Genomic DNA, 26,971 nt, shown 5'->3' on the forward strand with positions numbered 1-26,971 from the left:
TCTGGGCCCAAATCCATCGTTTTTTTGCACTCCACACCACCCTGGGTTAGACAATGGCGATATGCAAATCAGCTCTGACCCTGTTGCCCCATGGGAACAGTCCAGTCCGAACTACAAAAGCCATGTCCTTCCCAGAACGGAATCAAGCATCCGAGGACCGGACCGGTTTCGAGGTAACACCTCTCATCAGCCCGGCTAGCTTGACTCCAAGTGGTGTGGAGTGCCTGGGACCCACGTCTGGGCATCCCCAGCGCACTTAGGGCGGCAATTGCAAAAACAACAAGTGATGGACTGAATGTGGATCAATGTCACACACTCCCCCAGTCAAAAGATCTGGGCCCAAATCCATCGTTTTTTTGCACTCCACACCACCCTGGGTTAGACAATGGCGATATGCAAATCAGCTCTGACCCTGTTGCCCCATGGGAACAGTCCAGTCCGAACTACAAAAGCCATGTCCTTCCCAGAACGGAATCAAGCATCCGAGGACCGGACCGGTTTCAAGGTAACACCTCTCATCAGCCCGGCTAGCTTGACTCCAAGTGGTGTGGAGTGCCTGGGACCCACGTCTGGGCATCCCCAGCGCACTTAGGGCGGCAATTGCAAAAACAACAAGTGATGGACTGAATGTGGATCAATGTCACACACTCCCCCAGTCAAAAGATCTGGGCCCAAATCCATCGTTTTTTTGCACTCCACACCACCCTGGGTTAGACAATGGCGATATGCAAATCAGCTCTGACCCTGTTGCCCCATGGGAACAGTCCAGTCCGAACTACAAAAGCCATGTCCTTCCCAGAACGGAATCAAGCATCCGAGGACCGGACCGGTTTCGAAGTAACACCTCTCATCAGCCCGGCTAGCTTGACTCCAAGTGGTGTGGAGTGCCTGGGACCCACGTCTGGGCATCCCCAGCGCACTTAGGGCGGCAATTGCAAAAACAACAAGTGATGGACTGAATGTGGATCAATGTCACACACTCCCCCAGTCAAAAGATCTGGGCCCAAATCCATCGTTTTTTTGCACTCCACACCACCCTGGGTTAGACAATGGCGATATGCAAATCAGCTCTGACCCTGTTGCCCCATGGGAACAGTCCAGTCCGAACTACAAAAGCCATGTCCTTCCCAGAACGGAATCAAGCATCCGAGGACCGGAACGGTTTTGAGGTAACACCTCTCATCAGCCCGGCTAGCTTGACTCCAAGTGGTGTGGAGTGCCTGGGACCCACGTCTGGGCATCCCCAGCGCACTTAGGGCGGCAATTGCAAAAACAACAAGTGATGGACTGAATGTGGATCAATGTCACACACTCCCCCAGTCAAAAGATCTGGGCCCAAATCCATCGTTTTTTTGCACTCCACACCACCCTGGGTTAGACAATGGCGATATGCAAATCAGCTCTGACCCTGTTGCCCCATGGGAACAGTCCAGTCCGAACTACAAAAGCCATGTCCTTCCCAGAACGGAATCAAGCATCCGAGGACCGGACCGGTTTCGAGGTAACACCTCTCATCAGCCCGGCTAGCTTGACTCCAAGTGGTGTGGAGTGCCTGGGACCCACGTCTGGGCATCCCCAGCGCACTTAGGGCGGCAATTGCAAAAACAACAAGTGATGGACTGAATGTGGATCAATGTCACACACTCCCCCAGTCAAAAGATCTGGGCCCAAGTCCATCGTTTTTTTGCACTCCACACCACCCTGGGTTAGACAATGGCGATATGCAAATCAGCTCTGACCCTGTTGCCCCATGGGAACAGCCCAGTCCGAACTACAAAAGCCATGTCCTTCCCAGAACGGAATCAAGCATCCGAGGACCGGACCGGTTTCGAGGTAACACCTCTCATCAGCCCGGCTAGCTTGACTCCAAGTGGTGTGGAGTGCCTGGGACCCACGTCTGGGCATCCCCAGCGCACTTAGGGCGGCAATTGCAAAAACAACAAGTGATGGACTGAATGTGGATCAATGTCACACACTCCCCCAGTCAAAAGATCTGGGCCCAAATCCATCGTTTTTTTGCACTCCACACCACCCTGGGTTAGACAATGGCGATATGCAAATCAGCTCTGACCCTGTTGCCCCATGGGAACAGTCCAGTCCGAACTACAAAAGCCATGTCCTTCCCAGAACGGAATCAAGCATCCGAGGACCGGACCGGTTTCGAGGTAACACCTCTCATCAGCCCGGCTAGCTTGACTCCAAGTGGTGTGGAGTGCCTGGGACCCACGTCTGGGCATCCCCAGCGCACTTAGGGCGGCAATTGCAAAAACAACAAGTGATGGACTGAATGTGGATCAATGTCACACACTCCCCCAGTCAAAAGATCTGGGCCCAAATCCATCGTCTTTTTGCACTCCACACCACCCTGGGTTAGACAATGGCGATATGCAAATCAGCTCTGACCCTGTTGCCCCATGGGAACAGTCCAGTCCGAACTACAAAAGCCATGTCCTTCCCAGAACGGAATCAAGCATCCGAGGACCGGACCGGTTTCGAGGTAACACCTCTCATCAGCCCGGCTAGCTTGACTCCAAGTGGTGTGAAGTGCCTGGGACCCACGTCTGGGCATCCCCAGCGCACTTAGGGCGGCAATTGCAAAAACAACAAGTGATGGACTGAATGTGGATCAATGTCACACACTCCCCCAGTCAAAAGATCTGGGCCCAAATCCATCGTTTTTTTGCACTCCACACCACCCTGGGTTAGACAATGGCGATATGCAAATCAGCTCTGACCCTGTTGCCCCATGGGAACAGTCCAGTCCGAACTACAAAAGCCATGTCCTTCCCAGAACGGAATCAAGCATCCGAGGACCGGACCGGTTTCGAGGTAACACCTCTCATCAGCCCGGCTAGCTTGACTCCAAGTGGTGTGGAGTGCCTGGGACCCACGTCTGGGCATCCCCAGCGCACTTAGGGCGGCAATTGCAAAAACAACAAGTGATGGACTGAATGTGGATCAATGTCACACACTCCCCCAGTCAAAAGATCTGGGCCCAAATCCATCGTTTTTTTGCACTCCACACCACCCTGGGTTAGACAATGGCGATATGCAAATCAGCTCTGACCCTGTTGCCCCATGGGAACAGTCCAGTCCGAACTACAAAAGCCATGTCCTTCCCAGAACGGAATCAAGCATCCGAGGACCGGACCGGTTTCAAGGTAACACCTCTCATCAGCCCGGCTAGCTTGACTCCAAGTGGTGTGGAGTGCCTGGGACCCACGTCTGGGCATCCCCAGCGCACTTAGGGCGGCAATTGCAAAAACAACAAGTGATGGACTGAATGTGGATCAATGTCACACACTCCCCCAGTCAAAAGATCTGGGCCCAAATCCATCGTTTTTTTGCACTCCACACCACCCTGGGTTAGACAATGGCGATATGCAAATCAGCTCTGACCCTGTTGCCCCATGGGAACAGTCCAGTCCGAACTACAAAAGCCATGTCCTTCCCAGAACGGAATCAAGCATCCGAGGACCGGACCGGTTTCGAGGTAACACCTCTCATCAGCCCGGCTAGCTTGACTCCAAGTGGTGTGGAGTGCCTGGGACCCACGTCTGGGCATCCCCAGCGCACTTAGGGCGGCAATTGCAAAAACAACAAGTGATGGACTGAATGGGGATCAATGTCACACACTCCCCCAGTCAAAAGATCTGGGCCCAAATCCATTGTTTTTTTGCACTCCACACCACCCTGGGTTAGACAATGGCGATATGCAAATCAGCTCTGACCCTGTTGCCCCATGGGAACAGTCCAGTCCGAACTACAAAAGCCCTAAGTGCGCTGGGGATGCCCAGACGTGGGTCCCAGGCACTCCACACCACTTGGAGTCAAGCTAGCCGGGCTGATGAGAGGTGTTACCTCGAAACCGGTCCGGTCCTCGGATGCTTGATTCCGTTCTGGGAAGGACATGGCTTTTGTAGTTCGGACTGGACTGTTCCCATGGGGCAACAGGGTCAGAGCTGATTTGCATATCGCCATTGTCTAACTCAGGGTGGTGTGGAGTGCAAAAAAACGATGGATTTGGGCCCAGATCTTTTGACTGGGGGAATGTGTGACATTGATCCACATTCGGTCCATCACTTGTTGTTTTTGCAATTGCCGCCCTAAGTGCGCTGGGGATGCCCAGACGTGGGTCCCAGGCACTCCACACCACTTGGAGTCAAGCTAGCCGGGCTGATGAGAGGTGTTACCTCGAAACCGGTCCGGTCCTCGGATGCTTGATTCCGTTCTGGGAAGGACATGGCTTTTGTAGTTCGGACTGGACTGTTCCCATGGGGCAACAGGGTCAGAGCTGATTTGCATATCGCCATTGTCTAACCCAGGGTGGTGTGGAGTGCAAAAAAACGATGGATTTGGGCCCAGATCTTTTGACTGGGGGAATGTGTGACATTGATCCACATTCGGTCCATCACTTGTTGTTTTTGCAATTTCCGCCCTAAGTGCGCTGGGGATCCCCAGACGTGGGTCCCAGGCACTCCACACCACTTGGAGTCAAGCTAGCCGGGCTGATGAGAGGTGTTACCTCGAAACCGGTCCGGTCCTCGGATGCTTGATTCCGTTCTGGGAAGGACATGGCTTTTGTAGTTCGGACTGGACTGTTCCCATGGGGCAACAGGGTCAGAGCTGATTTGCATATCGCCATTGTCTAACCCAGGGTGGTGTGGAGTGCAAAAAAACGATGGATTTGGGCCCAGATCTTTTGACTGGGGGAATGTGTGACATTGATCCACATTCGGTCCATCACTTGTTGTTTTTGCAATTGCCGCCCTAAGTGCGCTGGGGATGCCCAGACGTGGGTCCCAGGCACTCCACACCACTTGGAGTCAAGCTAGCCGGGCTGATGAGAGGTGTTACCTCGAAACCGGTCCGGTCCTCGGATGCTTGATTCCGTTCTGGGAAGGACATGTCTTTTGTAGTTCGGACTGGACTGTTCCCATGGGGCAACAGGGTCAGAGCTGATTTGCATATCGCCATTGTCTAACCCAGGGTGGTGTGGAGTGCAAAAAAACGATGGATTTGGGCCCAGATCTTTTGACTGGGGGAATGTGTGACATTGATCCACATTCGGTCCATCACTTGTTGTTTTTGCAATTTCCGCCCTAAGTGCGCTGGGGATCCCCAGACGTGGGTCCCAGGCACTCCACACCACTTGGAGTCAAGCTAGCCGGGCTGATGAGAGGTGTTACCTCGAAACCGGTCCGGTCCTCGGATGCTTGATTCCGTTCTGGGAAGGACATGGCTTTTGTAGTTCGGACTGGACTGTTCCCATGGGGCAACAGGGTCAGAGCTGATTTGCATATCGCCATTGTCTAACCCAGGGTGGTGTGGAGTGCAAAAAAACGATGGATTTGGGCCCAGATCTTTTGACTGGGGGAATGTGTGACATTGATCCACATTCGGTCCATCACTTGTTGTTTTTGCAATTGCCGCCCTAAGTGCGCTGGGGATGCCCAGACGTGGGTCCCAGGCACTCCACACCACTTGGAGTCAAGCTAGCCGGGCTGATGAGAGGTGTTACCTCGAAACCGGTCCGGTCCTCGGATGCTTGATTCCGTTCTGGGAAGGACATGGCTTTTGTAGTTCGGACTGGACTGTTCCCATGGGGCAACAGGGTCAGAGCTGATTTGCATATCGCCATTGTCTAACCCAGGGTGGTGTGGAGTGCAAAAAAACGATGGATTTGGGCCCAGATCTTTTGACTGGGGGAATGTGTGACATTGATCCACATTCGGTCCATCACTTGTTGTTTTTGCAATTGCCGCCCTAAGTGCGCTGGGGATGCCCAGACGTGGGTCCCAGGCACTCCACACCACTTGGAGTCAAGCTAGCCGGGCTGATGAGAGGTGTTACCTCGAAACCGGTCCGGTCCTCGGATGCTTGATTCCGTTCTGGGAAGGACATGGCTTTTGTAGTTCGGACTGGACTGTTCCCATGGGGCAACAGGGTCAGAGCTGATTTGCATATCGCCATTGTCTAACCCAGGGTGGTGTGGAGTGCAAAAAAAGATGGATTTAGGCCCAGATCTTTTGACTGGGGGAATGTGTGACATTGATCCACATTCGGTCCATCACTTGTTGTTTTTGCAATTGCCGCCCTAAGTGCGCTGGGGATACCCAGACGTGGGTCCCAGGCACTCCACACCACTTGGAGTCAAGCTAGCCGGGCTGATGAGAGGTGTTACCTCGAAACCGGTCCGGTCCTCGGATGCTTGATTCCGTTCTGGGAAGGACATGGCTTTTGTAGTTCGGACTGGACTGTTCCAATGGGGCAACAGGGTCAGAGCTGATTTGCATATCGCCATTGTCTAACCCAGGGTGGTGTGGAGTGCAAAAAAACGATGGATTTGGGCCCAGATCTTTTGACTGGGGGAATGTGTGACATTGATCCACATTCGGTCCATCACTTGTTGTTTTTGCAATTGCCGCCCTAAGTGCGCTGGGGATGCCCAGACGTGGGTCCCAGGCACTCCACACCACTTGGAGTCAAGCTAGCCGGGCTGATGAGAGGTGTTACCTCGAAACCGGTCCGGTCCTCGGATGCTTGATTCCGTTCTGGGAAGGACATGGCTTTTGTAGTTCGGACTGGACTGTTCCCATGGGGCAACAGGGTCAGAGCTGATTTGCATATCGCCATTGTCTAACCCAGGGTGGTGTGGAGTGCAAAAAAACGATGGATTTGGGCCCAGATCTTTTGACTGGGGGAATGTGTGACATTGATCCACATTCGGTCCATCACTTGTTGTTTTTGCAATTGCCGCCCTAAGTGCGCTGGGGATGCCCAGACGTGGGTCCCAGGCACTCCACACCACTTGGAGTCAAGCTAGCCGGGCTGATGAGAGGTGTTACCTCGAAACCGGTCCGGTCCTCGGATGCTTGATTCCGTTCTGGGAAGGACATGGCTTTTGTAGTTCGGACTGGACTGTTCCCATGGGGCAACAGGGTCAGAGCTGATTTGCATATCGCCATTGTCTAACCCAGGGTGGTGTGGAGTGCAAAAAAACGATGGATTTGGGCCCAGATCTTTTGACTGGGGGAATGTGTGACATTGATCCACATTCGGTCCATCACTTGTTGTTTTTGCAATTGCCGCCCTAAGTGCGCTGGGGATGCCCAGACGTGGGTCCCAGGCACTCCACACCACTTGGAGTCAAGCTAGCCGGGCTGATGAGAGGTGTTACCTCGAAACCGGTCCGGTCCTCGGATGCTTGATTCCGTTCTGGGAAGGACATGGCTTTTGTAGTTCGGACTGGACTGTTCCCATGGGGCAACAGGGTCAGAGCTGATTGCATATCGCCATTGTCTAACCCAGGGTGGTGTGGAGTGCAAAAAAACGATGGATTTGGGCCCAGATCTTTTGACTGGGGGAATGTGTGACATTGATCCACATTCGGTCCATCACTTGTTGTTTTTGCAATTGCCGCCCTAAGTGCGCTGGGGATGCCCAGACGTGGGTCCCAGGCACTCCACACCACTTGGAGTCAAGCTAGCCGGGCTGATGAGAGGTGTTACCTCGAAACCGGTCCGGTCCTCGGATGCTTGATTCCGTTCTGGGAAGGACATGGCTTTTGTAGTTCGGACTGGACTGTTCCCATGGGGCAACAGGGTCAGAGCTGATTTGCATATCGCCATTGTCTAACCCAGGGTGGTGTGGAGTGCAAAAAAACGATGGATTTGGGCCCAGATCTTTTGACTGGGGGAATGTGTGACATTGATCCACATTCGGTCCATCACTTGTTGTTTTTTCAGTAGAAATGGGGACTGATTTATCAAAGGATTTCACCTATTCTCTGTCTGTGGGTAAATGTGATGATACATATTAGGAACAATTCTTATGAAACCAGCCATTTGACCTACCAATGAAATCAAATGTAGCCAAAATAGCAAATATGATTTTCATATTTCCTGATTCTCTGCAGTTTATAAAGTAACTAAGTAAGACCTAACACTTGCATCTAAACACTGCATCTTTAGACCAAAGACCACAAAACTGAAAATAGCAGAAGGAAGAAGAGACAATGTTTTGGTGACATCCCTAAACAACAAAACTCAAGCAGAGTAATGTTAGCCCACCCTTTCTTGATGCTACCTTGTATGACAAGGTTACATTGTATTGGCCCCTTCAGGAAGAAATCAAAATGACTCTTCCACTCATCTTTTCTTTTCTTTGAATGGCACTTAGATTGTGGTTTTGAAGGTGTTTTTTCAGTGTTTATATGTTTACACCGGTGATGGCTATTTTCCATTCGGTGGAGTTCTATCAGTTATTATAGGTTTAAACCTAAAACCAGATATATAATATAAATTGTAAGATTCTTAGCTGGAATATAGCAGGGTTAAGAAATAAAAGAGATGATCCTAGATGGCTTGATCTTTTAAAAGAGTATGATAAAGCAGGCTTACAAGAGACGTGGGAGAGGGAAAACAATTTTTGGTTGGATGGGTATACGTCCTATAGTAAACCTGCATGGCCCTCTCCAGCAGGTAGGGGAAAGGGGGGGTCTCTTAACATTAATTTCAATCAAACTGTTGGGTACACGCCGTATTATGGACTCTGGTTCTTGTAACTGTCTAGCAATAGAAATTACTCCTACTAACACAACAAAGTTACTGATTGTTAATTTTTATAATTCTTTTGATAGTAATTTTTATAAATGAACCCCTGTGTAATTTGAAATGTTTTTTAGAGGATTATAGAGTGAAGCAAACCACTATTTATTCAATTATAATCTTGGGCGATTTTAATACTCATTTATGTACTATGAACTGTCATATTATAGACTCTTTAGGACCAATAATCTCCTTTAATTTGCACTTTGAGCATACACAGCAAGGGGAATGCCTGGAGGATCTTCTGGCTGAAGTGGACCTCGTTCAACCTGGCATAAAATGCTAGTGAGGCGGGGATCCCCATGTTTAAGGCAAGAGGGTGGGTCTCTATATTAGACTATGTATTGATTTTCCCTGTACTGTCAACTCAGGTGGTCTCTTACAATGCGCAGCTGTCGCAGTTTAGCAGCCATAATCCCATCTACTATGCACTAAGCCCGGGAACTGGTTTAAAGTGTAAAGCAGGAAAATCATCTATTGTGAATGGCTTAAAACCATCCGACGTGGGGAGTAGGTTGAAATGGACTAAGGTAATTCCAGACCTTTTTTCCATGATTTACGGGAGTGTGCTGAGGAGAACTTCGGCATATGTCTTGATCCAACAAGAATGGGTGCTGCGGTACTCCCTGCATTTGAAAAAAATTGTGTCCAGGTAGAGAAAGGCTTTACCCTGCCCAGTAGAAGATGTAAAGAAAAAAATGACATGGTTTGACAGCAATTGTTCTGAAGCACATCAGAAGTTTTTTGCTGCTTTGAAACAGGTTCCACAAGATAAAACTTCCATAGCTATGCTGAGAAAGTCATATAAGTGGGCTCTGAAATCCCGCAACAAAAGAAATTAAAGAGGAGACATGAAATGACCTACTTGGAGTGGAGATCCTTAAGGATAGTGCCAGATTTTGGACAATAGTAAATAAACCTTTCTTTTCTGGTACTAATGAATCTCCTCTGGAATGTAATATCACGGAGGATCAATGGTTCTCTCATTTTAAACTTATATATGAGGTCCCTGTAGAGCTGGGATTCCACGCACTCCTAAATCAAGACACAGGCTCTTCTGTTTTGGTTTTAAATGAAGTAGAAGTAGAGCTACCAATTATGCAAATGACTAGCAATTAGGCCCTGGGCCCGGATGGTGTCCCGGCTGATTTGTACAGACAGAATCCAATTCTCTGGGCAAAGATTTTAACTAAAGTTTTATATGTGGCTAGCCAGCAGGGATTTCCGAGGTCCTGGTCCCACTCTACTATTATTGCATTATTTTAAAAAGGCCAGAGAGGAGACCCATGCTGCTATAGGTCTATATCCCTCATTCACTCTGCTGTAAAAGTGCTTAGGAGAGTCATTCTTAGCAAACTTTCGGAATGGCTGGATGACAGTGGTGACCTGTCAAATCTCCAATATGGCTTTAGAAAAGGAAGGAGCATCCTAGACCAATGTTTAAATCTGCACTTATTCACTGGGAAATATACACTGACCAAGGCTGGGGCATTACAGTTGGCCTTTATGGACCTGTCTTCGGCGTTCAATCTTGTTAATAGATCAAAACTATGGGCCTTATTGATTGATATGGGATTGGATCACTTCGTAGTCAATGTCCTGGCTGACCTACATAGACATCCTTATGTGAGGGTAGGAGTTGACCAAGAAGGCAAATGCACAAAGCACCTAAGTACTGGTAGAGGCATCAGACAGGGTTGCATCTTAGCTCCCCTGCTCTTCACGTTATATATAAACAATTTGGGCAGCTCCCTGTGGTCTGCCAGCCAAGATATTCCCTGCATAGGGTACCGGGCTATCCCTGCCCTCCTATACGTGGATGACGCTGTATTGTTGGCTCGGACTGCATTAGGGCTCCAGAGGCCTTTGGATTCTTTATGCGATCTCTGGATTAAATTGCTGACATAGCCAAATAACATATCATGATCATGGGCAAGAGACCAAAAAAGTTTAAAAAATGTTATTGTGAAGGTAAAGACCTCTCTAGTTTCCTTTATTTATCTATGGGTATTAGTCGCTGAGAGGGGTTCATGGGTACCTCAACAGAAAGCAAACAAACACACCATGGTACGATCTATAGCAGCCGTCCATGGTTTTGCACAGCGACCTCGGACCAAGCCAACTGAAGCAATTCTTAATATCTACAGATTCAAATGTATTGCTATTGCGAAGTACGAGTCTGCAATTTGGGGCTATAAGCAGGTAGAGGGTTTGCAAATAGTTGAAAATAGGTTCTTAAGGAACTTGCTGTCAGTTCCTCAATCCACCCCCACATATATTATGTATCAAGAATTTGGCACTGGCTGCTGGCTGATAATCTGGATTAATCCAGATCTGGTGTTGAACCAATAGATGGCCAGGGACTGTGTTTCCATGAAGAGAGCAAGCTGTATTCCATGGCTGCAATATGTTAAAACATTTTTTTTTAAATTTGGGTGGCCTGAACTCTTCAAATCTCCAGAAAATATCAGGAAAGAGGACCTGGTGTGGATTAAAAAACACTTTTTAAATATGATATTTTTAGAGAGAGTGAGGTGAGTGAGATAACGAAACCCACAGTGAGAGCATACCTCTTGCTAAAATCTTCCCCACAGATAGAATCCTAACTGAAAATTGTCATTAAGCCCTACCATCGCTATCTTTTAATCAGATTTTTATTTAACCTCATTCACTGTCTGCTAGCAGATCCCCTGGGTTGGAAAAGGGTGTACATTTGATAATTTCTCCACCCAGGTCATTATGCACTTTACAATGTTCTGTGATTATTTTAGCGATATGCGAAACAAGTTTTTAACACCTATTTTAAAGGGAAAAGGTTTATACAGGTTAGACCTGCTTTATTATATCTGCAGATGCTGGATCACTCCTTGGAAATTTTTAATATTGCAAGTTTTGTTTGTGGTCGCTGTGAGGCAAAGGAAAAAACTATCTTTATTTTGAAGTAACCAGGTTGCTTCTGTATGATTAAACGGTCTTTGATTTAATGTTTGCCCTTTTTCCTGATTAGTCTCACTGTAATATATGTATTGTGGATAGTTTGCCCTCTCTTGAGATCTTACAGGGACATTTTTTAATAGACTTTCCCACTTTAATGTGAATTGTTGGCAGCTTGTTTTATTTGCTCCTTTATGAATTTTGACGACAATATGTTTTATGGCGCCACAATTATTTATGACATTTTCAATCTTATTGGTATATGCTGTACGCTGTGTACCTTTATGGATTTTGTCAACCGAATAAAGTGGTTTCGACTGACTGACTTACTGCTACATAGTGCCTGTTCACCTAAAACATGAAATTGCCAAACCACTGGTCTGTTTTTTTGTAGGAAATGCACCTTTTCTGCATTGTCACCCCAGTTTTTTGCCTTTTGCTGAACCTAATATTTTTGCTGGATTTAGAAATCTGTGTACTTTACCCCGTTAACCAGCAGTAAAGAGCCCGTGCTCGCCCTTTAAACATGGCAGAATTTACATATTCCAAAATGGAATATTTAACTTACCTATAAGTACCTACTATATGGAACAAAGTGTAACCAGGTCCTGGAAGCTAAATGTCACCATTGTGGACTGTAGCACGCACGGTGCCACCCACTACAGTGGTAGTCCAAACATGACATCAAACCTATCCTGTGTAGCCTGACTGCAGCAGTGTAAAAACTGCAAATCAGCCTGTAAAAATACACCTTTGGCCAGGTTCAAAACTTTCCTTTTAAATATTAATAAGCCATGCCGATGTAAGCCTTGTAGCCCACAGGGCAAGGTGTCTGGTATTTAAAAGAAGGACATATAGAAATGTTATGTTATTAAGTTCTTTCAGTGACTGGAACCCAAAAGCTGTTTTTCCACTGTGGTAGGCCTAGCTGTCTGTGTAATAAACCAGAGCACAGATTAAAATCTGAATAGTGTATCTCGAAAATGAAATTTGCCCACAAGTCATTCCACTCACTAACTCATGCCAGGCAAAAATATGATCCTCCTGGCACTGACTTCAGAACACTTTCTGGACCTGAAGAAGAACAAAAGAGGATTGGACCAACTGTCTGTGAACTGATAAGTCCCCTGAAGGACCGACCTTCTCCCTCTTGAACCAGGACAAAGAAGTGGACTACAAGGGTCATAAACCTGTTCAATCTACAGTGACACAACAAGCTATAAGAGGCTTTCCTGTGACTGGCCAGCTGACCAGTGGAACTTGCTGTGGGCCTCTGACTTTCTAAGTGCTTCCCCTGAAGTCCTGGGAAGCTATAGATGTGTAATCCTGCGGTATATTGGGACTTAAAGGACTTAATAAAAATACAAAATCTTTGACCAGGATGAACCTGGTTGATATATCCAATCTTACTACATTGCGGTCAGCCTCAATTGCACTTAGGGCCTGGTCTACTTTGACCATTGACTATCATTGGTGCTTTGTGATTTTGGTGCTATTCCTACTTAAAAGATAAAATCCATATCTCCCATTCCCATTTTTTGATTTTTGTCATTTCGGTGTTGTTTTGTTTATTAATTTTTACTCTTTTTACTTTTTCTAATTCATTAGGATTTATATTAAGTTTCCTTTTTACTTTATTACTGTTTTTTACACATTCTTTACACATTGTCCTGAGTTAAGCCTGTCTGCTCCATGTCATAGCTAATAGGGGGTTACGGTCAGAGAAAATTTACTGACTTTGAGGGTTCACCCATACAAGGGCCATGATTATTGCCTTGAGGTGGGTAATCACCCAACCCAAATATTAATCCAATTTCTTACAGTTTACATTTTTGTTACTCATGAAGACCAACTGCTAATTATATTAAGCTGAGTGGTAGAAGGGAGAGCCCTTAAAACGGTCCTGAGGGGAAGGTGCGTGAGCCTCACATGTGGAGTGCGACGCACCCTCCAGGAGACACTACTCGGGAAGGAAGGTCATTTGGCTGCCTTGCAGTAACGGTCAAAGAGGGTGTGCAATGGCAAGACACCTACACAGAATTCCTGAGGCAAGTCATGGACGCACATAATAGGTTAGAGAGAGACACGCTAACATCATATTGCCAGCTGCGACACCGGCAGGGGGATAAATCAGGAAGTCTTTTGCTTGGATTTTAAGGCAAGAAACGCCTCACATGGAGGTGCTATACCTTGTGAACCCCAGAGGAAGAGAGGCGCGCACCCAGAACGATATACTAGAAGTGTTCTGGGGGAATCTCGAACAGACCTATACTAATCCGGAGGCCCCGGCCCAAGAACATCTAGATGAGTACTTAGGGGATTTGCACCTCCCACAATTAAGGGAAGAAGGGAGAAACATTGGACGAGATACAGTCTGCTATTACATCTCTCCCATCTGGAAGAGCGCCAGGCAGTGACGGGTTCACAGTTGAGTTTTTAACAGTCGTAGCCCCCGCCTCCAGGAAGTGTATGCAGAGGCACTTCAAACAAAGATGCTCCCACCATCCTTTTGTGAGGGTATCATAAGAATGACCCCAACGCCTGGTGCGGAGCCTTCTGATCCGGTCTCCTATCACCCAATCACGCTGAAAGACCTAGACATGAAAATTCTATGCAAGACCTTGGCTCAAAGACTGCGACTGGAGATAGGCAGTTTAATCCACGCGGATCAGTGTGGGTTCATACCCTGCAGGAACACTACAATTAATCTCAGGCAACTCATGCACGTCATCCATGAAGTGGAGTGCAGTGAGCAGGATCTTGCCTTGCTATCCATTGATATAGCTAAGGCATTTGACACAGAAAAACTGGTGCTTCCTCCAGGCGGTCTTGGGGACAATGGGATTTGGACCTCGATTCCGGTCCTGGGTGGTCCTGATCTACTCTGAACCCTCTGCCAGAATGCGGCAAGGGAGGTTAATCTCAGCTCCCTTTGACATCCAGAGGGGCACCAGGCACGGGTGTCCATTATCAGCTTTATTGTTACGCTGGCGCTGCAACCCTTGGCCGTCAAAATCAGGAGAGACATGGGGCACTTTAGGATACGGTCGGGGACAGAGAACACCTGCTTTCCTTATATGCAGATGACACCTTATTTTATCTGACAATACCGCCAATTTCACTTCCATGCCTGTTGCAGCATTTTGAGGCCTTCAGAGAAGTCTCTGGTCTACGAATCAACATGACTAACCCCTGATTTTTCCGCTGGGTGGCCTGCAGAGTCGGGACCCCATTGCGCTCCCTCCAATACCCTTGCAATTCAAGACATATCAATTTAGATACTTAAGAATTATAATTGCTGGGGCGTGGCCAACAACATGGCCGTGTAAGTCGTAAGCCTCTGCTGCTCCGGAGAGCCAAAGTGATCCGACAAGTACAAAAGTGTCCAGCGGTCCCGATTTTGGAGTGCATTGCATTCTAAGGATCCCCTAAGGTCTGGAGAGTGCCCAGGAACGAGGGAAGAGCCACGGAGGTGTCGGCAGGCAGGAGAAACTTGGGGTTGCCCCGAGAGCCGCGGAGGCAGAGACAAGATGGTGGCGTCCTAATGCTGAGGTAGACATAGAAGGAGCTGTGATTGCTGGCGGCGTGAAATAGCGGAGGGAGCCCGGACAGATTCTTTTGGTCCTCTCCGCTGGGATCCGACACCGTGCTGCGTGCCACTGGAGTTCGTGTGGAGCGCTGAGACATTGACCCGGCTGCGGGAGGAGCCGTGGAGGTAGGGGCCAGCGTGTGGGTCCGACCAGGAGAGCCTGGCTGGCGGCAGGGAAGAGAGGCTGCGCCCACCCCCAGCACTCCCAGCACTGCGGAGAGGAGAACGGAACAGTGGCTGGGCAGTGGCAGCAAACATGGCTGACCCCCGGGCAGGTGGAGTCCGGGGCTCAGCTACAGAGGGAGATCGGAGGGTGCTGGAGCCCGAGCTTGAAGGGGAGTGACCGCGAGTGGAGAGGTAACGCGAGGCCTACTGGACTGGGAGGCGTGCAACGCGACCATTCTTCTGGGTGCACCCCTCCCCCTGCCGCTTGCTGAGACCGCAGGAATAAGAAGGGCATCTCCGGACCCGGGGACAGAAGGCAAGAGTTGGGGGTCTAGATCCGCTGTAGCATGCATCGCAGTGTCGGCGGACGCGAGGGAAGGGGGGGAAATAGAGTCTGGGACATGCTGGAGGCCTACTACTTCTTCCACGCTGCCACGAGGGAGGATCTACGGGGGAGCAACGACCTAGGGAGACACACCTGAATCGGCTGCGTTAGACACCGGCTGGTGGACTGGGATCTCTCCTGCTGCCCTGTCTGTCGGCGGGCCCCTGGGGGGGTTGGCGAGAGGGGGAGTGGCCTTGAGAAGGTGGGACAAGGGCGGCTCTCCGGCCTATGATCGGTGTAGCATGGGCAGAAAGGATAAGGACCCCAAACCCCCAAGGCAGGGGACACTAGACCGATATGCGACAGTCCCCCCTCCTTCTGTGACTGATTCGCCTGGAGCGCGCTCGGACCCAGCACTGTTGATGGGGGCCATACAAGCGTCCCGGGAGGACATCCAAGCATCTCGTGCGGTCCTGGAAGCCAAAATAGGGGAGGTGGGGTCAGAAGTCACGCTACTACGGCAGGGCTATCGAAACCTGACAGAGCGGGTGACGGAGGCAGAGACCAGACTCGGGGAGGCTGAAGACACCATTCAAGCCCTAAAGAAAGATATGGCGGAACTCCAGGCCTCACCTAAGCAGCTCCAGTGGAAGGTGGATGATGCAGAAAACAGGGTCCGTTGTAACAACCTTTGCTTCGTATGTCTTAGGAAAGGAATTGAAGGGGCTAATATGGCAGAGTTCTTACACTCCTGGCTGATGCAGACTTTCCCGAAAGAGAAGTTCTCCAGTTGCTTCGTAATAGAGAGAGCCCATCGGGCGCTGTTGGTGAAACCACCGGTGGGAGAGAGACTGTGGCTGGTCATCGCTCGCTTCCTAAACTTTGTGGACCGGGACATGATCCTAAGGGAAGCAAGGAAACCGGGAGATATCCGACTGGAGAATACGCAGATTATGATCTTCCCAGACTACAGTCAGGAGGTCTAGAAACAGACGCGCTCCTTTGACGCAGTGAAGGCTAAGATGAGAGTTGCATATTCAGTACATGCTGCTCTTCCCGGCGAAGCTGAAAGTCATATACAAAGAGAAGACATACTTCTTCCTGCACCCGGAAGATGCGTGGCAATGGTTAGAGGAGCGCCCCCCCTGACGAGACCGGCGACTGGGATGCAGAGAGCGACAGAGGACGGGGACCGCACGGGAGCCCCGAGGGGACGCCGAAACCGTAGGGACTACGGAGAACACGATGCAGCAGGAGACTGGCAACAACGCCCTACCCTACGAAAGGATCAGTCAATCGACAGCGGCGGAACATAGCCGCCTCGGATCCTGGAGAGTTGTCGGGCTCCAGGTTCCGCTGCCTAGCCGGGAGAGTCAGGTCGGAAGGAGAGGAAGAGACAGGAGGGAATTCATCAGAGAATGAGGAGGCAGAGGAGCAGTCGTTGCATCCACTGGTGGTGGCGATTAACGATATGGAGCAAGAATCGGCGAAGGTGGCAGGAACCTCGCAGGATGACATTCCGGACTCCAATTCGTGAAGATGGGACCAGCTGGACAGACAATACCATGGGCTCATGGCCGAGAAGCACGCAAGTTGAGCTAACCCCTATAATAGTGCTCTGTTTTCTACTGACTCATGTACTTTATTGCATGTAATGTTTGGAGAGTATACCAATATATGTTTTCCAGTTAGTAGTTTCGGAGTGGATCGCTAGGGGGTATTCTTGGGAGGGCGACCGACCTTCTTCACCCGGAAGTCCTATGAACTATCTCTCACAACGATGGGACTGGCTGGGGGAGGGGGGGAGGAGTTGTTTCTTGTTTGGAGTTCAATGGGGGGTGGGAGTAGGAGAGCCCAGGATTTGGTTGGGGTAGTGAGTTGGGGGCGGGGGGGGGGTTGTTCTAGCATGTCAGGATTGGCATCCACACCTGGGAGCCAGAAGCTTTACGTTCACAGTACTTAAGAAAACTACACCTCGATGCCAGCAACACTGACAGGTACTCCTGAGGTGGTAACCCCGGCTCAGAGGGGGACAACGATATTAGCGTGGAACGTCAATGGTTTGGGCAGTAAAGTTAAGCGAGGGCTGGTGCACGCCTATATCATGCGGGTGGGCCCGGACATAGTACTGTTGCAGGAAACACACCTACAAGGCACCAAATGTGCTTTTCTAGCGAGGGGACTGTAGGAGAGTAGGGTCTGCAATCCTATGATCACCCAGATTTTTTGCTTTTGTTTCACTGGTTTACGACTTTCTCTGGCTGTGGGCCTGCTAATCAGACCCACAGCCTGGCTGTTCTCTTTCTAAATTACGATATGTACCCTAGGTGCATTTACCAATTGGTACTGGGCCACCTTATCAGACCCTGTAACTCAGGGCATAGGTGTACCCAGGGCCGCCAGGGGCTGCAGCATGTATTATGCCACCTCGGGCTGGCCTCCTAAATTTGACACAACTGGCCGCATGACAGCTGGGGCGAAGTCGTGTAATCACACTTTGCTTTAGATATAGTAGCCCTATATCTAACCATACAATGGACACTCGAGTTCCTATCAGTCACTCCTATGGCAGGCCTTGACAATCCTGAAGGCAGAGTGCATGGGCTCGTGTGAACTAGGCTCTGGCCCGAGCCGAGCCCGGTTGCAGCTTGCGGAACCAAGATCCAATGGCTGTTCCATGGTAACGCGTACCACATCGGTAACTTCAGTGTCGCGTTATCAAGACATGTCGAGTAAGGTGTCATACGAATCGGGATGCTGCCCTCTCACCAACTCTGGCGACGAGGTTAGCATTCCGCCCTTCTAGAGGGACACGACATGTACGTAACTGTGAACCCCGGTTAAAGTTAACTAAAGCCTCAGCTCCACAAAATGGATGCTGCCACCACAGACACGAGTCTGACCTCCTGCTGCTGGGAGTCCTTCCAGCGAGGAGCGCTTGGACAAAGGGTTTCCTGTCGAGGGCGGTGTTCGACCGTCCCAGACAGGGTTTGTGTATTCTGGGTAGGTAGGGCTTTTGCGAGAAGGTGACTGCGGAGTGGCACCCCGGTGCTCACTACGCATCTGCCGGTCAGAACCAGTTCCAGGGGCGCCAGCCCTGGCCTGGGGAAAGTCCGGCAGGGGAGAGGGGTGTAACTACCCCCCTTCCTGGTCCCACCCTTAGGGCAGGACCTAGTCATGTACCCACCCCTTTCTTTAGAATAAAGGTCGGAGCGGGGACCCTTCCAAATTAGATCATCTTTGAATCAAGAACTACTTTCTACGAAAGGACATTCAAGACTCTTCCCAAGATTTCTCCCTTGTGACTAAGGAGTAGTCACCCCGCATCAGCGGGCACCATCTAAGAACTCTGCGGTTTGCTGTAAGTCCTTCCTCAAGGAATCCGACGGCCCAGCTCGACGAGAACCGGCTTCCCTGGCACCTCTGACCTCTACCCACGTCATCAGCTCAGCTGTGATCTGTGGGTGCGACGAGACCTCGAGGGACCGGCCATCATCAGAACCTGCACGCTCTTAACCAGCACGACCTTCGAAGCAATTCCCTGGTGAGTGCTCTGGGGTCCGAGAAGCCCCGACCCTGAGCCGCTCCAGCACCGAAGTGCAGTCCCCCAGCATCTCCACGATCTGCGTGGGGCCCTTCTGCTCGCTGCTCAGCACGTTGTCTGGTCACTAGCCGCTGGCTTGTGCCCTTCCTTGACGACGACCGACAAACAACTCTGCTGGTCTGGTTGCTCCAGACTGGCCCTTGCTTCCATCTTTGCGAGAAGCACCCCGGACCCTCCTGGTCCACTCAAGACGCCATCTTAGGCCCACCACGTGGCCCTGAGATCTGCCAAGGCTTGTTGCCCCATCCTGGGCCCAGCGACGCCGACAGCATCATCCTTCGTGGGACAGCTCGCACCTCCACCGTGGTCGCCGACAACGCCTCCTGGTCCGTGAGACTGCAGAGCCTAGCGTCGCCCACTCACCTGGTCGAGGTGACGGCCAACCGGTGCCCTCCTGGTACCCTCTGACTACTGGCTAGTAGTACGAACTTGGTCCCCTCTGCTTTCAGGTATCATCAATCTCTGATCCAGGCTTGGATCTCTACGAACTATTCATCACTGGTCGCCGGCCAGCAACTCCTTTTCTTCCGGCTCCTGGCTCGTCAGCGAAGACCCCGACGCCTGTAAGACTTGTGCAGCCGCAGCCCTCGTGGCTAGGTAACTCGGCATTTCGGTGCCTGCATAGCCTCTTTACTCTAGGGTCCCGAGTCCCTCGCTTCCGACTTGCCTTATCGGGTCCGCCCGAGACCTTAAACTTTCCGTGTCCTCGGACACTTGTTTTAATTGTGCACTTGAAGTATTTTCCTAAGAGATTTGGTTTGTGCTTAGTACCCTGTCCTCATAAAGAGTCCAGGGCTGTTGTGAATCTTAATAAATATCCTGTTTATTTTCATAACACTTGTGTGGTGTCCTTTCACTGGGTGTTCAAGGGGTACATGTGTGGTAAACAGCTGGCTTAACGCGCCCTCTCGAGTCTTTAGCCTTAGACTGCTCATATCCACGCTACTAGGATAGCTGGTCTATAGGTTGACTTACAACCAAACACCATAAGGGTCGTTGGAACGATACATAGCGGTCGCTAGAATAGCGAACGTTGCATACCGGGCCAACTTCTCACATTGGTGAGCAGCGGTTGGGATTTGAGCTTGCTGTTGTTTTACCACACGTATCCTAAGAATATCTTGTTGAAAGATCACACAAGTACTGTTAGTACATATAACTAAAGCTTAGAATACTCTGAGTTCTACTGAACCAGCTGTTGTAGCTCCTCAAGGCTTAGCACACCTTGGCTGCAACTCTTAGCAAGGGAACAGTAGGTAAACACGTAGTGTAGGTAGGTGCATCACTTACACCACACTAGAAACAGTATGTCGGACAAAGGAGGAAACTCTGAGTCTCCCCTTGTGTCAGTTGACCCTCCACAGGTCATCCCTTCAAGATATACTGGGCTGAGCTTCAAGGAGTTAAGACAGGTGTGTCACTCCCGGAAGATCAAGCAGGGGTCTAACCCCACCACGTCCTTTCTGATTGGTCTCTTGGAGACTTATGATGCCAGAAAAGCTGAGACCCGTCTTAGCTCTTCTAATCCAGAAGGAGACATGCCTCCCCTCGAGGGAACCAGAGACGATCCTGACCTCATCCACCTTGCAACTGAGAACGAAGATGTGGAGGATGATGAGGATGAGGATCCCTCTGGGGATGAGGCAGATAAGGGACAGGTAGAAGTCGTTAGACTAAGCAGGTCCAACTTAAGCAAACATGATAGTGGTACTGGGGGACCCCCGGCGCTACTGTCAGGTCCGCTTAACATTGGGAATGGACGAGCCCGATCTCTGTCGAGAGACTCTGGCAGATCCCTTCAAACCAATGGCTCTCGCAACTCTTCGCAAAGAGGGATGACGTCCCCTCAGCGGAGAGTGTACGAAGCTAAGGAAAGGGCAGCTAATCTGAGGATCGAAAGGGAAGAACTTGCCCTGGCCAAAGAAAGGCAACAGTTAAGTGGGGTAGTCCCCACTGGTGGCAGCAATGTACCTAGCAATAGGGAAAAGAGTTTCGATACGAAACACCTTGGTAAGATAGTGCCCCCCTTTAAACAAGGGGACGACATCCACAAATGGATTACTGCTTTGGAGAGGGCCTGCACGGTGCAAGGTGTTCCCCAGAGTCAGTGGGCAGCTATCTTGTGGCTCTCCTTTGAAGGTAAAGGAAGAGACAAGCTCCTCACCACAAGGGTGGAGGATGCGAACGATTACCAAGTCTTGAAAAATACACTCGTTGAAGGGTTCGGCCTAACCACTGAGCAGTACAGGGTGCTGTTCAGGGATACCCAGAAAACGCAGTCTCAAGATTGGTCTGACTTTGTCGATTGTGCCACTAAGGCTTTTGAGGGCTGGTTGCTGGGCAGTAAGGTTACTGATTACAAAGGATTGTATAATTTGATGATGAGAGAACAAATTTTAAACAATTGTCAGAACCAGTTGTTGCATCAGCATCTTGTCGACTCGGATCTGACCTCTCCCCAAGAATTGGGAAAGAAGGCAGACAGATGGGTTCGTACGAGAGTTAAACAGAACCAGGGCCAGAATCAAGGTGGTCAGAAGAAAGCAGACCAGAAGGGTAAAGATTCTAAGGGGGAACAAAATGACCAGAAGTCTTCGACAGGTCCCCAACAACCCAAAGAGGGTGGGGGTCAGGCTCCCCAAAAGAAGAAAGAAGGCCAATCCAAAAGATGGTGCCAGTACTGTAAAAGTAAATCTCACTGGTTTAGTGAGTGCACCAAGAAAGGAGGAGGGCAGACTCCTGCCACTGCAGCCCCTAAGGCACCTGTGCCCCCTAGTACAGTCAGCAGTGGTAGTGCGCCTCCCAAGGGTTTAGTAGGGTTAACCCTGGGTTCTGAGTGGCGTGACAACTTAGTTGGCACACTCACTCAGGCTGTCCTTGTCAGTACAGGGGACGCGGACGTGTCCCCTGACATAAGTCCCAATACCTTGGGCAAATACAGACAGACGCCTTTCATAAATGGAAAGATGGCTCAGGCCTATAGGGACACTTGTGCCAGCGTCACCATGGTGACGCCTAACTTTGTGGACCCTGGACAGATCATGCCAGGTACAGAATTCCTGGTGACCAATGCAAGCAATGTCACTACCAATCACAGTATGGCAATTGTAGCTTTCTCCTGGGGAGGGGTAACTGGCCAAAAGAAGGTTGTAGTTAGTCCAGACCTCCCAGTGGATTGTTTGTTGGGCAATGATTTGGAGTCGTCACAATGGTCAGAAGTGGAGCACCGGACTCACATGGAAATGTTAGGTTTGCCAGCACATGTGTTCGCTGTGACCAGGTCACAGGTCAGGAAATGCCCCACTGAACAGGTGCTGGATCCTGGAACAACGGACCAGACACCTCCCAAGAAAAAGAGCAGTAGGGTTAAGGCTGCGCCTTCCCCCTTGCCCCAGGTCGTGGATCAAGTCTCAGAGGAGGCTGACCTACAGGAATTGAGGGAAACTGAGCCTAGGGAGTTCGAACTTGATCAAGTTGAATTCTTGGGTTCAGGGGGACCCTCAAGGGAAGACCTGGGGAAGGACCAGTTAGACTGCCCTTCTCTTGAACCCCTCAGACAGCAGGCTGCTGCTGAGGCTGCTGGGAACGCCACAGGTACCTACAAGGTATACTGGGAAGATGGACTCCTGTACACTGAGTCAAGAGACCCCAAGCCTGGCATGACCAGGAGGCTGGTTGTACCCTTGTCTCAGCGTGGTTTCCTACTTACCTTGGCCCACGAGATTCCCTTAGCAGGTCACTTAGGCCAGACGAAAACGTGGGACAGGCTTGTCTCACACTTTCACTGGCCTCATATGAACGAAGATACCAAGGAGTTTTGCCGCTCCTGTGTCACTTGCCAAGCCAGTGGTAAGTCAGGTGGCACAACAAAGGCCCCCCTTATACCAATACCTGTGGTGGGGGTGCCCTTTGAACGGGTGGGGATCGACATCGTCGGTCCCATGGAACCACCAACAGCATCAGGGCACAAGTTTATACTGGTGGTAGTGGATCATGCCACCAGGTATCCTGAAGCTATTCCCCTTAGGACCACTACAGCACCTGTTGTGGCAAGAGCCCTAGTTGGAGTATTCTCCAGAGTGGGCTTCCCTAAGGAGGTCGTCTCCGACAGAGGTGCAAACTTTATGTCGAGCTACTTAACTGCTATGTGGAAGGAATGTGGTGTCAACTACAAGTTCACTACACCCTATCATCCACAATGCAATGGGCTTGTTGAGAGATTCAACAGGACCCTTAAAGGGATGATTCATGGACTACCTGAAAAGTTTCGGCGTAGATGGGACGTCCTGATCCCCTGCCTCTTGTTCGCCTACAGAGAAGTCCCACAGAAGGGGGTTGGTTACAGCCCTTTTGAACTTTTGTACGGGCATCCTGTAAGAGGACCCCTGTGTTTGGTGAAGGAAGGATGGGAGAGACCTCTCAAAAAGCCTGCAGCCAACATAGTGGACTATGTGCTTGGCCTCCGCTCGCGGATGGCTGAATACATGGAGAAGGCATCTGAAAACCTTAAGGCCAGCCAAGAACTCCAAAAAGCTTGGCATGACCAAAAGGCTGTCTTGACTGTTTACCAGCCCGGACAGAAGGTGTGGGTGTTGGAGCCGGTGGCCCCAGCAGCACTCAAGAACAAATGGTCCGGGCCCTACACCATCCTGGAGAAAAAGGGAGAGGTCACCTACCTGGTCGACCTGGGAACTCCCCGGAGCCCCCACAGGGTGCTTCATGTCAACAGGCTCAAGGCATATGTCGACAGGAAGGACATGAGTTTGCTCATGGCCCTAGATGAGGGACAGGAAGAAGAGAGTGACCCTCTCCCCGACCTGCTCACTCAGAATCCTGACGATGGATCGGTAGATGGTGTTGTCTTTTGTGGCAGCCTCTCCGAACATCAACAGAGCGACTGTAAACAGGTTCTTCAGTCGTTCAGACATATGTTTTCTCTAACACCCAGTCAGACCGATTGGTGCACCCATGAGGTTGACACTGGTGACAGCTTGCCTGTTAAGAGTAAAATCTACCGGCAGCCTGATCACGTTAGAGACTGCATCAAGAGTGAAGTGCAGAATGGCACAAAATTTAAGGTTCTTCTTTCTGCTTTTTTGGTTTGGAGACAAATGAATAAAGCTTTACGGATAATCCCAAAATTTAACTTTTATACACCCATCTGTTGTAATATCTCGTTATCTGGTACCCTTCAAGATATCCCCACGAATCGATTCCGTCTAGGACAGATCCATTCAATTGGACAATTGTTTCAAAATGGGGCTCTAATGTCTTTTTCCGAACTTCAAGATATATTTGGTCTCTCCAGAAACGAATTTTTCAAATATCTACAAATTCGTAGCTTTCTGGAAAAAAAAAATCTCTTATATAGCGACGAAATGGAGACCAATGTTGTTATGGAGAGCGGTAGGAGGGATAGCCGCATTGGCACAATTTATCAGCTAATGGTCAACAGGCTGCATGATGATCTCGACCAACAAGCCCAGAAATGGGAAAGGAAACTGTGTATAGAAGGGATAGATCTGGTAAGGGCGTCTGAGATCAGCAATAAAACATTAATTAACAGTTCTCTTAAAAGTCAACATTATATGGCATCTTTAGATCTTTACTATACACCGGCAAAACTGGCCAAATGGGAAGCTACGAAAGGCATTAATTGTAGCCGATGTGGTACTTTAGCAGCAGACTCATGTCATATGTTTTTTAGCTGTTCTAAACTATCTGTATATATAGATAGGATAGAAAAGTTTTTGACTAATTTGCTTAATACTAATATTAAGTTATGTCCATCTGTGATTATTTTTGGCTTATATGTTCCTCCCGAGAGTTTATCTGTTGATCAAGAGCATTTTCTGTTTATCGGAATGTCTATCTACCGTTTTTGTATTACCTCAAGATGGCTAGATGTTGACCCACCATCATTTGAGCAATGGTTGGGAAAGTTGTTAAACGTATATAGAATGGATAAAGCAGTGTACAAATTGAAAGGACACAGAAAGAAGATATTTGCTAGGAAATTATGGTCCCCTATTGATAATTGGATTTAATTTTTTTTTAACGACCACATCTGTAAAAAGAGATATCTCATGTTTTCTATATCTCACCGGTTTATTTTCTCTTCTTTTTCATCTAATTCTTACCTGTCTTTGTTAATAATGTATTAGCAATTATGCGAATGATTGTTATTGTTTACAATGTTTTTTTTTGTTGTTTTTTTTTCATCCTTGTATTTTGTATGCCTCTGCCATTGAAAAAAAAAAAATAAAAAAAAAAAAAAAAGAGTGAAGTGCAGAAAATGTTGGAGCTGGGAGTCATTGAACCCTCGGATAGCCCTTGGGCTAGTCCCGTAGTTCTAGTGCCGAAACCTCACACCCAGGGTGGTAAGAGAGAGATGAGGTTTTGCGTAGACTACAGGGGTCTCAATGCAGTCACTAAGACTGACGCCCACCCAATACCAAGGGCAGACAAGCTTATCGATAGATTGGCTTCGGCCAACTACTTAAGTACGTTTGACCTGACAGCTGGGTATTGGCAAATCAGGTTAGCTGAGGACGCCAAGCCTAAAACCGCATTTTCAACCCCTGGTGGGCATTATCAGTTCGTGGTGATGCCCTTTGGTCTGAAAAATGCACCTGCCACCTTCCAAAGGTTGGTGAATCAAGTCCTTACTGGGCTGGATGACTTCTGTGCGGCGTATATTGACGATATTGCTGTCTTTAGCTCCACCTGGGAGGATCACCTGGTCCACCTGCGGAAAGCGTTAGAGGCTCTGCAAGCAGCAGGCCTCACTATCAAGGCCACCAAGTGCCAGATAGGGCAGACACAGGTTGTATACCTGGGCCACCTTGTAGGTGGAGGCCAGGTTCAGCCGCTAGAGAGCAAGATACAGTCAATCAGGGACTGGGCTCCTCCAACCACCCAGACTCAGGTTCGAGCTTTCTTGGGCCTGACTGGTTACTATAGGAAGTTTGTCAGGAACTATGGTTCCATCGTGACACCATTAAACGAACTGACAAGCAAGAAAATGCCAAAAAAGGTTCAGTGGACAGTGAGCTGTCAAAAAGCATTCGATGACCTAAAGCAGGCCATGTGCACGGCGCCTATCCTCAAGAGTCCGGACTACTCCAAACCATTCATTGTCCAAACAGATGCTTCTGAGTTGGGTGTGGGAGCTGTTCTTTCTCAACTGAATTTTGATGGTCAAGACCAGCCCATTGCTTTTATAAGCAGAAGGCTGACCCCTAGAGAGAATAATTGGTCAGCTATTGAGAGGGAGGCCTTTGCTGTGGTTTGGGCCCTGAAGAAGCTGAGGCCATACTTGTTTGGCACTCACTTCAAGATTCAGACCGACCATAAGCCCCTCTTGTGGCTAAATCAGATGAAGGGTGAAAACCCCAAACTGCTAAGGTGGTCCATTTCCCTACAGGGGATGGACTTTACAGTGGAACATAGACCTGGTACTGATCATGGCAATGCCGATGGGCTCTCCAGATATTTCCACTTAGAACGAGAAGACTCACCTGGTCAAGGTTAGCTTATTGTTCCGACGTTTGGGGGGGGGGTCATGTAGGAGAGTAGGGTCTGCAATCCTATGATCACCCAGATTTTTTGCTTTTGTTTCACTGGTTTACGACTTTCTCTGGCTGTGGGCCTGCTAATCAGACCCACAGCCTGGCTGTTCTCTTTCTAAATTACGATATGTACCCTAGGTGCATTTACCAATTGGTACTGGGCCACCTTATCAG

This window comes from Lissotriton vulgaris, chromosome 7 (assembly GCF_964263255.1).
Source record: "Lissotriton vulgaris chromosome 7, aLisVul1.2, whole genome shotgun sequence".
NCBI lineage: Eukaryota > Metazoa > Chordata > Amphibia > Caudata > Salamandridae > Lissotriton > Lissotriton vulgaris.